At 41.0% G+C, this 15,432-nt stretch overlaps 1 long non-coding RNA gene across 1 annotated transcript in view; it reads left to right on the top strand.

Annotated features, from left to right (window-relative positions):
- The first annotated feature begins 4,174 nt into the window (after positions 1-4,174).
- LOC105729491 (uncharacterized) overlaps positions 4,175-15,432 on the top strand; it is a 276,092-nt gene continuing 264,834 nt past the window's right edge. The window contains exon 1 of the long non-coding RNA XR_001110258.3: positions 4,175-4,452. This is a non-coding gene — a long non-coding RNA (uncharacterized LOC105729491). The remainder of the gene's footprint in view (positions 4,453-15,432) is intronic.

The following is a 15,432-nucleotide window of genomic DNA, read 5'->3' as shown; positions in this document are numbered from 1 at the left end:
GGTTTTGGTTTGACATTACTATGAGGCTTGCAAATACTATTTTGTAACTCATTATTATTATTATTATTATTATTATTATTATTATTTTTGAGACAGAGTTTCGCTCGTTACCCAGGCTGGAGTGCAATGGCGCAATCTCGGCTCACCACAACCTCCGCCTCCTGGGTTCAGGCAATTCTCCTGCCTCATCCTCCTGAGTAGCTGGGATTACAGGCACGCGCCACCATGCCCAGCTAATTTTTTGTATTAGTAGAGATGGGGTTTCACCATGTTGACCAGGATGGTCTCGATCTCTTGACCTCGTGATCCACCCACCTCGGCCTCCCAAAGTGCTGGGATTACAGGCGTGAGCCACCAGTAACTCATTATTTTAAGCTGATGGCAACTTAACACGTTCTCCATAAGCAAATAAGCAAAATGAAAGTTAATAAAAACTTTATGCCTTACTTTGTCTTCCCCAACTTTTAAATTTTTTGTTGTTTCTGTTTGTACCTTATTGTACTGTCTACGTCTTAAAAAGTTGTTGTAGTTATTATTATTTAATAATCTTTGATGTTACTTTTATTTATTTTTATTTTTTATTTTATTTATTTTTATTTATATTTTCCATAGGTTATTGGGGTACAGGTGGTATTTGGTTACATGAGGAAGTTCTTTAGTGGTAATTTGTGAGATTGTGGTGCACCCATCACCTGAGCAGTATACACTGCACCCTATTTGTAGTCTTTCATTCCTCACCTTTTTCCCACACTTTCCCCCAAGTCCCCAAAGTCCACTGTGTCATTCCTATGCCTTCGAATCTTCATAGCTTAGCTCCCACATATCAGTGAGAACATATGATGTTTGGTTTTCCATTCCTGAGTTATTTCACTTAGAATAATAGTCTCCAATCTCATCCAGGTAACTGCAAATGCCACTAATTCACTCCTTTTTATGACTGGTAGTATTACATTGTAATATATATTGACTTTGTATCCTGAAACTGTGCTGAAGTTGTGTATCATCAGCTGAAGGAACTTTTGCGCAGTTTTTTGGGCAGTTTTTTTTTTTTTTTGAGACAGAATCTCACTCTGTCGCTCAGGCTGGAGCTACTGAGACCAAACATCTTAGAGTTCCTCTTAAATGCCTTCTCATCCTCATCTACATATCCAGTTAGTTGTCAAAGCCTGTCATTCTGCCTCAATAATACCTCTTGGCCGGGCACAGTGGCTCATGCCTGTAATCCCAGCACTTTGGGAGGCTGAGGAGGGTGGATCACCTGAGTTCAGGAGGTCAGGAGGGTGGATCACCTGAGGTCAGCCTAGCCAATGTGGTGGGACCCTGTCTCTACCAAAAAGACAAAAATTAGCAGGGCATGGTGGTGGGCATCTGTAATCCCAGCTACTCAGGAGACTGAGGCAGGAGAATTGCTTGAACTGGGAGGTGGAGGTTGCAGTGAGCTGAGATCGTGCCATTGCATTCCATCCTGGGCGACAAGAGTGACACTCCATCTCAAAAAATAAAAAATAAAAATAAAAATAAAAATACCGCTCACTGTTGTCTTCTCCCCTCCATCACTGTTTGCATTGTCCTAGATTAGGTGTTCTCCCCACCTCTGCCAATCTTTGCTCTTCCAAAAGCTTTGGTCTTTTCATGCTCATGCCCAGTGTATCCTACAAACCGCTATATTCTTTTAATAGTACCATCTTTTTAAAGAATAGTTGTAGTCAAAATAGTAAAAATAATTCTTCTCAGAAGCTCTCAATAGCTTCCCATTATACACCATATAAAATCCAAATGCCTTAATCTTGCATTCAAGGCCTTAATCCAATCATACTACATGTTTTTTTCATTTTAACTTATATTGAATTGGTTACTAATGATTTTCCCAAATATTTCTTCCATTTTCCTGATGCTCTGTCCCTCAGACCCCCACATGCATGGCCTATTTCTTTCTCATCATTTCCCTTTAAGTTCTTTCTTTGTCTTATCACAGTTTGTAAACATATTTACTATTTACTTATTTACATCTTGAATTTCTAAAATGTTTTCCATTAAAACATTTAATGGCCAGAACATAAACTCTCTGAGGACAGGAACGCTGTCTTAGTCGCTTCCAAATTTCCAGTGCCCAAATGAGTGTCAGTGTAGGGGCTTAATGAATATTTGCTAATTGAATTAATGAGTGGAATGGCACTGTAAAGTCTATCTCAGCTTTGCAAAGAGTGGTTTTAACATTCAAGTTCGAAACAGCATGGCTCGGCTCAGGCTCCTGTGTTTCCTACACAGGCTTTTGTGTCTCCCCTTAGCTCTAGAAGAACGAGTCATCCTCATGGAAGAAGAGAAAAGAAACTGCACCTTGATGGCAGGGAGTTAAGCTGTCTACAGGGAAGGATGTCTGTCCTCTGTGCTATGGGACCTGTCTGAGAAACAGTGCACCCCAATGGCAGGGAGATGTTGTCTACAGGGAAGGGTCCCTATCCTCTGTGCTGTGGGACCTTGTCTCTAGGCAATCTCTTTGAGTCAAATGAATCAATGTCCTTATTTTACACTTACCTTATGTGTGGTCATGAGGATTACTTAGCCTTTCAAAGTCTGATTTCTCTTAGGCTCCATCTAACTGCTGAAAACTTAGTTTGCTCTTGTGAGATAAATAAACACACTTGGGGCAGGGGGCTACATTTTATTTTTCCCTTAGGCAAAGCATAAAAATAAACAAAACAACCACCATGCCTAAAGTCTCCAAAAAAACTCATAGTTACCGGAAGGAAAATATGCTGAGGAGATTCTATTTATTTAATAGTAGGCAAAGACATATTTTATGCTGCAAAGACCTTCCATAAGGAGAACGTATCATGGCAGCTCAGCAGTGGGCTGCATAAGTGTTACAGGCATGGAGAGGAAACGGATTTACGTATCAGGTTCATACATGCCTCCTTTATTAATCCAAAGAATCAATGCTAGCCAGGCAGGCTTTGTGTTAGAGGCTGGGCTCACCATATTTCTTGGAGACTTAGAAAATTTCTATTGCCTTTTGAAGCTTTGTGACATCATTTTTTTCAAACCACAAATTGGGGTGTGTGTTTGTGTGTATGCATATATGTGTGTGTGTCTAGGCAAATAAGCATTTCAGTTCAAATGAGTATTTAATAATATTTATAATTTGTAATTTGATACATATAAATGGTACCCTAGAAATATCAAATGGACAACAAAATATATCTTATTATTATTTTTTAAAATATGAAATGTCCTTCCCTTACTATGTCTGTATCAGGCCCTCACCTGCTTCTCCTCCCCTTTCCCTCCTCCCCCTATTTTTTGGCAGAGCAAGAATCTTTCCTTCTCAGACTGTCAGAAAAGTAATCTATTTTTAAATTTCTAGAATTTCAGGTCTCCTGTCATTAAACATGACAGAGGGATTTAGGGAAAAAGAAAGCATTGTTTGAAAAAGCTAATCAGTTTTTAGTGTGACCTAAATGTATATGATTTCAGTGTTTAGATAGCACAGCAGGTTAAAGCTGGATTTTGAACATATTTTCAGAGTGTGCTTTGGCATGCAGCATTTTTGAGAGAGATATTATGTAAGTTATCAAAAAGCATACATTTGGGATAGGACTTTTATTTTATCCAGATGCTGAAAATCATCAAATGTTGTATTTTAATATGCAGATAACCCTTATTCTGATTTGGGTTTGGAGGCTTGATCAGAAAAGGTTTTTACTGTGGTGTTTAGGACATCACGTTCTTTAGAAAGAAAGCTGTCTGTTTTTCTTTTCTCCAGAGGAACTGCAGTTTAGGACAGGCACAAAGCTGGGAACATAACCAAGGGCAGAAAAAAAATTCACCCCTATGTTCTGTTTGTCAAACTGACCTGCAGGTCACAACCTGAAAGTTTATGGATCGGTGAGGCCTTGTCTCCGCATAAGCATGTTTTCTGGACTTTGGCTGAAGCTAAATTCCTGACTTCTGAAAGAGGGGTGGGTGTGGACTTCCAGCAGGAATAGCCAGTGGGAAGGAAGTAATATTCATTAAGAGTGTCTCATGCAAGCAGTGCGGGGCTAAGCATGCTCAGTGTAAATTCTCCTGGAGCCTGTCAAGCTATGTTTGAACTCGTTCCAGAATAGTGGATTTACTTTTTTTTTCCCACCAGGAAGAATACTCGATTAGACTGCATTTTGCCTTGCTTTTCTTTCTTTCCTTCTTTCTTTCCTTCCTTCTTTCTTTCTTTTTCTTTTCTTTCTTTCTTTCTCTTTCTTTCTTTTTTCTCTTTCTTTCTTCTTTCTCTCTTTCTTTCTCTTTCTTCTTTCCTTCCTTCTTTCTTTTCTTTCTTTCCATTTTTTTTCCTCCAGAAGAATGGAAACAATATTCTTTTCCGATCAGTTCAGTAATACAGTGTCCTTCAGTGTCCATGTGAGCATTTCAGTGGAGAAGAAAAGAAACTTTGCTACCTGGGAACTGAAGACTACTTAGGTCAGTAAATGCTAATAAAGTTCTTAAAGACTTATGGAGCTAGGAATTAACTTTTCTTAACTGTTAAGATAATCTACAGTAAATTTAATTGCCTTTTCAACTGGTGGGTGTACACTGATTTTTTTTTTCCACATGAAAACTATGTTTTTCATGCGTTGGAGTGATTTCCCAAACACAGGGAAAATATGTCTTTTGGTTAATTTGCATTTGAAAGAACCTCTTTTTGTATGAGAGGTTCTTTCTCTCTACCACAAATTATGTGTTTTTCAAACAAATATTGTGGTGAGCTGATGTAGCTGTAATGGTCTGAATGTGGATGTGTTCTGTGTTATATTAATTCTTGGCTTGGGTAGGTTTGGTGAAAGTTATTGCTTTTGTTGCTGCCAGAGATGAAAGGGAGTTTGTTTTGTTGTGGATATTGTTTTGGAACTTTTGGTGAGCTTTGAGGCTGCCTTGGGAGCTCCTTATAGAGAGGAGAGCCATCTCTTTCCATGTTTAATGTACGTTTTTCAAAATATTCAACTTTAAGACAAGAGTACAGCTTTTTAAGAATCTGTGTAGGAATAGAGTTTTTTAAAAAATGTAGTTTTGGAGGGAAATGGTTTATAGAAAGGTTTGTAATAAAGAATTTGAATCAAGACCGTCATGGTGAATGTAAGCAAAAAACGCAAAAGAATACTGTGTGCTATATACGCAGTGATTCAGTTTAGGTTAATAATTTTACTTTTTAATTTTTTAAAAAGTGTACCAGATCTTAAAAGGCTGTCTTATAATATCAGCTGATAACACAGAGGACTCATTAAAGAGATGTTAGGATCTCGGAAAAATCAAATTAGCAAAGGCGGCCCCTTTAAAAACATCTGAGGACTGAGGTTATAAAACCACATGGCTTCATGTAGAAGCAGTGCATCCTAGGCTAAAGCAGTTTAATTTTATTCAAGAATTTTAAGAGTAAAAGGGGATTTATTTCTTTTCAAAAAAGAACAACCAGGCGAGGATTATTGATCGGTCAGGGATTAAATATTTGCTGGAATACAAAGCATCACATATTATCAATGTGTAAATCAGATTGGCCAGCTATTCAGGGGATGTAAATGAAACAACCATAGTTTCAGCCAGAATCAAATGCAGCAGCACTCCTGCCCTGCTTTCTTCATCTTTATGTCCCAGAAAGGGATGATAGAGGTGGGGCAGGGTGTGAAATGAGACTTAGCTGATGAGCTGACCTTGCTCTTTTAACTCCTGTCCATCTGTTCTTACTGGGCAGCTGAAGCAGTGAGCAAAGTGGGACGGGACCTCAGGGGGGACCAGGAAGCAGAGGCCAGACCCAACAAGCCTGTGATCTGTCCCCCACCCTGCAAGTTAGATCAGGAGGAGCTAAGTGGATGCATCTAAATCCACTTCCTTCTGCTCCCAGAGCTTTGATTTAGTACCAAATGCTGCTCTTCTGCACCTGCCTCTGTTTTTCATAAGTAAAAGCTTCTCTTCATGTATAGACGGTGGTTTATTCGATACAGATCAATCCCTAAGGAGATAGCTGAAGTAATTCAGTCTTGTTTTTTTTTTTTTTTTTCTTTCTTCCCTGACATGTGGCACAGATCTTGATGAGGTTTAATTGAAACGACAAACCTTTTCTGGGATGCGAGAGCACAGTTCTCCATGGAAGTGTGTGTGTGAGCGTGTGTCTGTGCGTGCGCAAGTCACTTGCAGTCTGGGCTCTGGGACGCTGTCTCTTGGAAGGCTTTGCAAGGCTGAGGGCATTTGTCTGGAGCCAGGGATCTTTTCATCACCTTGTCTCCATGTTGGCGAAGAGGAGGTGCACATTCTGGAGTGTGCTGTAACTCTTTACTCTGAGTCCTCGCTCCTAATACTGCACTCCCCCTGCAACACCCCAGCTGTTCCCCCTTCATGACCTGTGTCTTGCAGCATAGCACCAAAACCTTTTGAGGGCACAAAGAAAAACCAAAGGGCATGCAAAGAAGCAGAGAATGAACAAAGACAGGCCTCTTCATGTTCACATCTGGATAAAATTCAGATTGAGACAAGGGAAAATGAGTGGGAGGAAAAAAAATCTGACACCACATTAAAAAAGTGCATATAAATGACTTTCTAGAGTTTTTCTTGTCTCAAGCTTTCTGAGTGTTTTTGTCTACTGCCCACATCCTACCCATAGGATTTGGGAGAAGATGGGTATCACATCCCTATTTTGTAGTGAAGTGCAGTGATTTGCCCAAAGCAGTGTCTGGGCTGGAGCAAACATACAGATACCTGGAGCTCCAGTCCAAGTCTCTACCTATACAAGAATAGAAATAATCTGGGTTTCATTTCTGTATCTTGAACTCAGTTTCCGCATTCATTTTAAAGTTCTGGACAAAGACATTCTGTGTAGTAAGTTCTGAAACTGGATCCGTTACTATAATAATTTGAGAAGTATTTGAAGCTTTTCAGGAGACTTTGACAAGTTTCCTTTGATCTTATCTTCAATATTACCTATTAATTGGGCCAGTGTTGTTATTTTCTTTTGACAAATGATGAAACAAAAAGATTGAATGACTTGCTACCTAAGGTCTGGATAGAGGCTAGATGGGAATTAAGGTTGAAACTCTAGACCATCCTGAATCCCTGAGTTACTGAGGTAGAGAGGGTATAAAAGAGGAGTTCTGTGATTCATGAAGGCGAAAAGTGTGGCAGCACCAGAGACTGGTTATTGCCCCATTGCGAAGGAGAAAACTCCAGCTGGAGATGGTATGTTACTGCACCCACGCTCACACTCAGGGAGCTGGAGACTTGAATTTAAATCCTGTCTGTGGAATCCCAAAGTGTGTGTCCTATGGTGTAGTGACTAAGCACATGGGCTTTGCTAAATTTCTCTGTATCTCTTTTTCATCATGTGTAGAATGTGGATACCAAGGGGTTGCTATGAGGATTATATGAGTCTATGCATGTAAATTACTTAGCATGGTATTTCACACAACAGACTAAACCCTAAAATGCTTTGATTGGCATATGTTCTTATTTGTTGCTTGTGTTGTATCACCCAAGGTAAGCATGAGCTATTTTTACTGTGAATCCCGGTTAGCTCTTAGCTCAACCCACAGATATTCAGGGCACTTGTGTTGGTAAATTAACACCACAAGATGAGTAGCACTTAAGACATATTTATTGAAAATACAAAAATGTGCTAAATGGCACAGAGAGTTCACTGAGGCAAAACGCTTATTCTTCCTGTTCTTAGTCCACAAAGAGATCAGAGGGAGGCTATCTGGGCAGATGTGTCTGAGATAAGTACACATTTGTTGAGTCAAATCTAGTTATCTTTGGTGACTTTCCAATGTGGTTGAGCAGGCTTCTCGGAAGTGAGGAATCTCTATGAAGGGAAAGAAGTCAATTACAGGCTCATAGATTCAGTGGGAGTCAAAAAAGAAGTAAAGGCACATATGCAGACAGGCTTTAGAACTGTCAAGATTTCGGGTTTTGAGGGGCCTTCTGACAAGTGCTGACCGGGCTCTTGAGGTCCATTAAGTGTCTTGGCTCTGAGGTTCCTGGCTTACACGTAGCATTACGTTAGAGAAATCCCTTTAGAGAGATGAAGCTCAAGGACCTGTTTCTGACCAAATCAGTGATCCGTAATGGACTGTTCTCTGTATAGAGAACTGGTAACTGTAAGTGCGCAGTCACAAGGCTGCAAGACCAAACGAAAGGAGGGGCCGCTCCCTGAAAGCACATGCAATCTAGATGAATAAGTGGTACATAGAAGTGCATGGAGCACTCAAATGCAGATCAGTAAACAAGTCGGTGCAGAAGTGTGAGGCAAACTTCAGGGACAGTGGTTGATGGTTGATGGTTAAATATTCTAAATGTCTATTCTTAATTTTTTTTTCCTTTTTTTTGAGAAGAAGTCTTGCTCTGTGATCCAGGCTGGAGTACAGTAGCGTGATCTTGGCTCACTGCAACCCCTGCCTCCTGGATTTGAGTGATTCTCCTGCCTCAGCCTCCCAAGTAGCTGGGACCACAGGGATATGCCACTACGCCTGGCTAATTTTTGTAATTTTGGTAGAGATGGGGTTTCGCCATGTTGGCCAGGCTGGTCTCAAACTCCTGACCTCAGGTGATCTACCTGCCTTGGCCTCCCAAAGTTCTGGGATTACAGGTATGAGCCATCACACCCAGCCTAAAATTCTTAAATTCTTTACAACTCAGTTCACAGTTCTCTTTTAGATGCCTCTCCATGGCCTTCAACCACTTATCCCTGCTGGGAAGGAAAAGCTACTCTGGGGGTACAGCAGGGGGATGGGGATGGGTGTTGGTTTATTGAGCATCTATTACACACCCAATGCTAGGTTTCATGCTTTATGACTATTATATTTAAAGTACACAATACCCCTGGGAAGTTTAAAGAGGAGGAAACCTATACCCATAGGAGAAAAATATATGGCCCCTGAGGCAACGAGGAGTCACATGATTCACCAGATGAGCATAGGATGTTGTGTGTCACACAAGGCCTTCAAGAAACATTCTAGGTGGAAAGGACTGCTGTTGTCCAATAGACTACGTTCCTTTCATGGGTGATGCCTATGTCTTGCCTCATTCTGGGTCTATTAACATGTATTGTCCAGAGTTGAACAAGTCACATCCCATGAAGTTAGTGCTTGGTGAAGTCTATATACTGCCTGCCTTTAAGGAACTGTTCCACTTCAACAGCAACCTCAAACCACATTTCTTTTTTGTTTGTTTTTTACAAATAGGTCCTTAAAAGTTTTGCAGTTTCAGAAGTAAAGAGCTTAGTAATCATTAGGTAGTGTTGTATAGCTTTGTAAACAATGGGATTTGGAATGATATGACTGGGTTTTGGGTCCTGACCCTGGAATTTACTTGCTGTCTGACTTTGGGTAAACGATTTCACTTCACTGTACCTCAGTTTCCACATCTGAAATTGTCAATGGGAATTTTCTCAGGTGAGATGCTCAGATCTGCTATTCAACCTTGTACCTATAGTCAACAATACTGTATTGTACATGAAAAATTTGTTAAGAGGGTAGACCTCATGTTGAGTGTTCTCACAGACCATAAAATAAAATTAACGAAGTAAAAATATTAAATGATTTTAAAAAATGTAGCCTGCTATATGAGAGTTGTTACTTTTATTCTCCAAGCTATCTCAGTATTTTCTAGTAGGTTCTAATGTTCTTACCTTTTCTGTTCTTTCTCCACCGGCCAGGCGCGGTGGCTCACGCCTGTAATCCCAGCACTTTGGGAGGCCGAGGCAGGCGGATCACCTGAACTCAGGAGTTTGAGAACAGCCTGGCCACATGGCAAAACCCCATCTCTACTAAAAATACAAAAATTAGCTGTGCATGGTGGCACGCATCTGTAGTCCCAGCTACTCAGGAGACTGAGGTAGAAGAAGCGGGAGGTGGAGTTTGCAGTGAGCGGAGATTATGTGCCACTGCACTCCAGCCTGGACAACAGAGTGAGACTTTGTCTAAAAAAAAGAAAAGTCTTCCTTTTTTATTTACCGAGATGGAGGGTAGCATGAGTAACTGAGCTAGGCAAACTGCTTCATATCAGAGTACTGAAAACTCTTAAATTGTTCAACTTAACTTTATATTTCCTTAATTAATGAAAGATGGAAGACTTGGAAAAGACAGAGACATTAGACAGAAACTGTAGCCAGAGTAGAATCTGGTTGACCTTAAGAACTTCCTGTATTTAAGGAGAAATAAACAAGTCAGGCTACCAAACAAAAGGTTGGCACTCATATATGGTCCCCATTTTCCCAGAGATGATATGAACCACGAAAAGATGTTAGAATCTCTACTTTCAAGCACACAGAAAATAACAAGTGCTGACAAAGAAGTGGAGAAGTTGGAACCTTTTTGCACTATTGGTGGGAATGTAAAATGGTGTAGCTGCTATAGAGAACAGTATTATGGCTCCTCAAAAATTAAAAAATAAAATTACCATAGGACCCAGCAATTCCACTCCTGGGTATATCACCAAGGAATTGAAAGCAGGGTCTTGAAGGGATGGTTGCACACCCATATTCATAACAGCATTGTTCACAATGGCCACAAGGTGGAGACAATCCAAGTGCCCGTGAGATATGTATGGATAAACAAAACGTGGTACATCCATACAATGGAAAACTATTCAGTGTTAGAAAGGAGAGAATCCTGACACATGCTACAACATGGATGAAACTTGAGGTCATTATGGTAAGTGAAATAAGACAGGCCTAAAAGGACAAATATCATATGATTGGAGGTTTCTAGAGTAGTAAAATTATAGCAACAGAAAGTAGAATGTCAGGTTCCAGGGCCTGTGAAAGGCGTAAATGGAGAGTTCTGATTAGTAGGTGCAGCGTTGCTGGTGAGGAAGGTGAAAACGTTCTGGAGATGGATGATGGCGATGGTAACACAACAATGTGAATGTACTTAATGTTACTGAATGTGCACTTAGAAATGGTTAAGCTGGTAAACTTTATGCTATCTACATTTTACCACAATTAAACACTTTAAGAATGAGATTATTAAAAAGTTTCTTTGCTAGATAATTTATAATGGCTTCTCACTGTAAGTATTTGTTTCATTACTGAAATTCAGCTGTGTGTGAGGAAGAAACCAGGCTCAAACTGAGGAGGAAAAGAGAATAAAAATGTAGTTTTCAGAAAAAAAAAAAAGGGCAAGAGAAGACAGGAGAAAAATAGGCTCTTGGTATATAGCAATGGAAACTTCCAGATTTCTAGATATGAGGTGCTCAGGGGCAGGACTGTATTTCATCCCTGCGTTTGCAGAGCAAGCACACTGCTTTAACTTAGGTGCCTTATTTGGGGTGGCATTTGGCTGCTGATTGAGACCATAAGGCACCGAAAGTCTTGCTGAACACTCTTGTTGCTAGACATTGCTTTTGCCATCAGATAAAAATGTTATAAGGGCCTGCCTTTGTGAAGCTCCGTGTGGGAGAAGTTGTAGAACTCCAGAGACATGACAAAGCCACTTATAATCAGGCAGGGGGAGGGGAGGGAAAGCAACTAGCATTTATTGAGTGCCTATTTTGTACTGGGTGCTTATGTGCATTATTCATTTAACCTGCACAATTGCCTCTAAGGTAGACCTCCTATTGTCACTTTATAAATGGAACTTGCCCATTTTTGCTACCTAGTGCTTAAGCCAGGACTGGAACCCAGGTCTGTCAGAGCCTAAAGCCTAGGCATTTCCAACACATTACACTTAATTACTTTAAGAATTGTACTTCTTCAGTTAACTATCCAGCCAATCCCTCTCTGGCTTTTGCTGTCAGCATCTGTGGATGGGGAGGTCTCCCTGAAACAGATATATGTCTCACACTCAGCTTAGGGTTCTCCAGGGGGTTCCTGGGGGGATCCAGCATTAACATCCACAATCTGAACATAAATTTTCATTTTCACCAACACTCGCCCAGCAACATTGAGCCTTCCTGAGGAAAAAAGCCCAGGTATCTGCGGAGTGTCTTTTTCTGCGGTGCTGTCTCGGGTTCAGGTGTTAGAATAAATGAAACTGAGTGTGCGAGCCCCTCCCCGGAAGGCAGTTCTCAGACTCCTTTGTTTGGTTTATGTATAGCCATCAATGCATCATTCCTTCTGCTTCAGCTGTTTGAGAATCCCATCTTCTCTATTGATTTCCCACAGAACGTTTACTGCTCTCCAAGGTGTGACCTGTACCTCTAGCTAATTTATTTCTGTCATGGCTGCAGCATTTAGGAATGAAGGGGAGGCCGGGAGAGGCGACTGGAGGGAGGGAGGGAAGAGAGAGAGCAACGCCACGTCCAAGATGTGGGAAATAAATCCAACATTGAGCCCCTCGACCAGCATGCCTGCAGCTCTGGAGGGCCGTTCTGTGCACACAGCAAGGGGACTTTGTTTAAAAATCTGCTCGGTAAGATGGAAGTGGCAGCCACAGGGTTTCAGAAGGCCAGGAATTAGAGCAGGGCCCCATGGGGATGGAAAAGCAAGGAAAGAATGTGTTTGAAAATAACGTCTTGACTGTTCAGGAGCCAGTCACCATATTGAGCAGTATGTGGTAGGTTTTTTCTCTTTTAATGAAATGATGGAAACCCTTCCAGGGGCAGGAAGGAGACTGGTGAAGTCATATTCTCTCCTTCATTACGGGATTTTCAACAACAGGGCATTCATGGGTCAGTCCCTGGGACTGCGTTTACAATGAGTGACATGTGAGATATTAAATTGAACCACTTTAATATAAGCCTCCCTACCCTCTATGCCTAGAACATACCAAGTTAGCCCTTTCATGGTCTGGTTTTACTTGAATGTCCTCTTAATTTTATCCTGTGAAAATGACTAAGAAAACGTGGCAATAAACTTACACAAGAAAGTATGTAGATGATTATTTTCACCTGAATAAGTGACTTGCATGTGTTTAGTGGGTAGATAAATCATATTTGAATGGCATTTTAAAGCGTCCAAGTTTTAAAAATATACATTATTTTATTTTATTTCCTTAACAGTGCCGAGGAGTAGGTGTATTATTTTCTGTACACAGCTGAAGAAATGCAGGCTCATCAGCCTGCTTGCTGCTTAGGTAAGGTCACATGACTAATAAATGACAAATGCAAGATTCAAGTCTAGGGCACCTGATTCCGGATTCAGGTTGCATTACCAGACACCATGGTAGTGCAAGGGCAGTAATGTTTCACCAAGGTCACCCAGTGCTGAGCAGCAGAAACTAGAGAGTGGGAGAGGCGATAGGTCAAAATTTGCCTAACCACTTAGACAATAATGAAATGAATCAGAACTCAACCAAACACACAGACGTCTAAGTTTCCACTCATCTGATTTATGTCCAAGGTCAGTCCACCTGAGGTCTGATAAGCTTTTAGAAAGAAGGGCAAAACATTCACTAGTGACCATTTTCTCCCTCCTTCCCACACACTGGCCCTCCATCCCACTGTAGCACAAACACAGATATTATTCTACTGTTTAGAGGGACTTAAATAAATCATTACTCCTCATGTATTACCATCAATTATAATTTACCCCACACTGAGTGTTAGAATAATAATTAGTTGTGAGACTGGCTAATGGAGTTTATGCCTATAAATCCCAGATACTGTAAGATCCTCTCCTATTTCCATAGCATGGTGTGTAAGGAGCTTCCAAGATGTTAGCAGGAGAAGAAAATGGTAGTGATGGTGAGCTGGTGGGCCTTCCATAACTGTGGGGCGGGGGGCCCTTCTATCTGGACTCCTCAAACTGGGAAGAGCAGCCCATTTCTTCTTGACTGATGATCGAGCTGCCACCTCAGAGCCCTACAGCCCAATGAAGAGGCCCCAGATTTGAGTCGTTCTATTTTTACTGTATATATGTATGTATGTCACCCAGGCTGGAGTGTAGTGGTGTGATCTTGGCTCACCGCAACCTCTGCCTCCCGGGTTCAAACAATTCTCATGTCTCAGCCTTATGAGTAGCTGGGATTACAGGCATGTGCCACCACGCCCAGCTATGTTTTTAAATTTTTAGTTAAGATGGGGCTCTTGCCATGTTGCCCAGGCTGGTCTCAAACTCCTAACCTCAAGTGATCTGCCCTCCTCAGCCTCCCAAAGTGCTGGGATTATAGGTGTGAGCCACCGCACACAGCTTTATTTTATTTTTAGAAAAATAACATGACAGTGTCACAGGAAGGCTTCTTTCTTGAGTGAGTGCTTGTAATTAAAGAAGGGGTAATCTTATAGACAAAATAAAATGCCCAGTGTTTCAGAATAAAATGTAACTGTGCATATCCCTGGATTAACTGAAGCTATTTTGATTTGAAAAGATCTAAACTTTGGAAAAACCTTCAACCCCTCCTTTACAGGTGGTAGGCTACATTTCTACTGTCTCAGACATAACCTTTGTCTCATGACTTAAGATTTTGAGAAGGGATGTGTGTGAGCTACCAAATGAGAGATGCTCAAGACCAAGTCATATCCTCTTCCCCACCAACAGTGTGAGATGCCGTGTTTTGCTATTTCTCCTGCCTGGAGCAATGTTTATTTCTCGGCTCTTTTCCTTTTAGCAAACTAATTTAGGATAATTGTTTTTCCCTTGAAGTTGGCCTGAAGTGGCATGGTGTTGCAGAGAGAATTCAAGACTTATAGACTTAAGAAACTTTCATTTGAGTCCTGGATTCATGACTTATTGGGTGTGTGGCTACAGGCTTCAACTTTCCTTACCAATTTCTGCATCAAGAACATGGGTAGAAGAATACCCATCCTAATTCACAGGGTTGTTATTAGGACCTCAGGAGATAATGGATGTGAAAGTATTGTATAAACTTTGAAGCACTGTGCCTATGGGGAGAACTTATGCTGTATCATTTGAGTTTTTGAAAGGCATGTACAATTATTGTCATCTCAATTATCTATGCTGTCATAATGGTCGATCTTCCATAATATATCTATTTAGCTCTGCAATTTATGTCAAGCTCTGCCTTGGACCAATCAACCCACCACTGAACATCAAACAAACCTCATTCCTGCTCCACTTTATCTCTCTCCTTACTTCTGAAATATCCTGAAGCTTTGCTCTGAGAGTTTGCTCAGTCCTCATATCTATCTATTCCCGTCCCTCTTTGGAGGTTTGTCTGGGAACTTCCTTAATTCAAGCCCCCTCATCTACAGGACTGTATCTCACTGCTCCTGGAATTTCCTCAATTACTGGACCAAAGTAGAGTGAGTGGGGCTGGGCAATGTGCAGTGAGTACCTCAGAGTTTCATATCTCTTCCCTCTGAAAATGGAACAAGTTTTGAGCTCGGACCCTGGGCAGTGGATGGAAAGGGAAGGCTTGGTCCAGTTCTGGTCTTGCCATTTACCAGCAGTGACACTGAATGGCTACTTCAGCTCTCTACAGCAAAGTCTTCTCATCTTCACAACAAAGATAATAATAATAGTACTTACTTCCTCGGGTTGTCGTTAGAAATGCTTTGTAGAATATAACAGATCTTACA

This window comes from Aotus nancymaae, unplaced genomic scaffold (genome assembly GCF_030222135.1).
Source record: "Aotus nancymaae isolate 86718 unplaced genomic scaffold, 86718_ANA_hifiasm-v0.15.2.pri h1tg000012l, whole genome shotgun sequence".
NCBI lineage: Eukaryota > Metazoa > Chordata > Mammalia > Primates > Aotidae > Aotus > Aotus nancymaae.
Note: the sequence above shows the minus strand (reverse complement) of the source record. Positions and strands in the feature narration are given on the sequence as shown.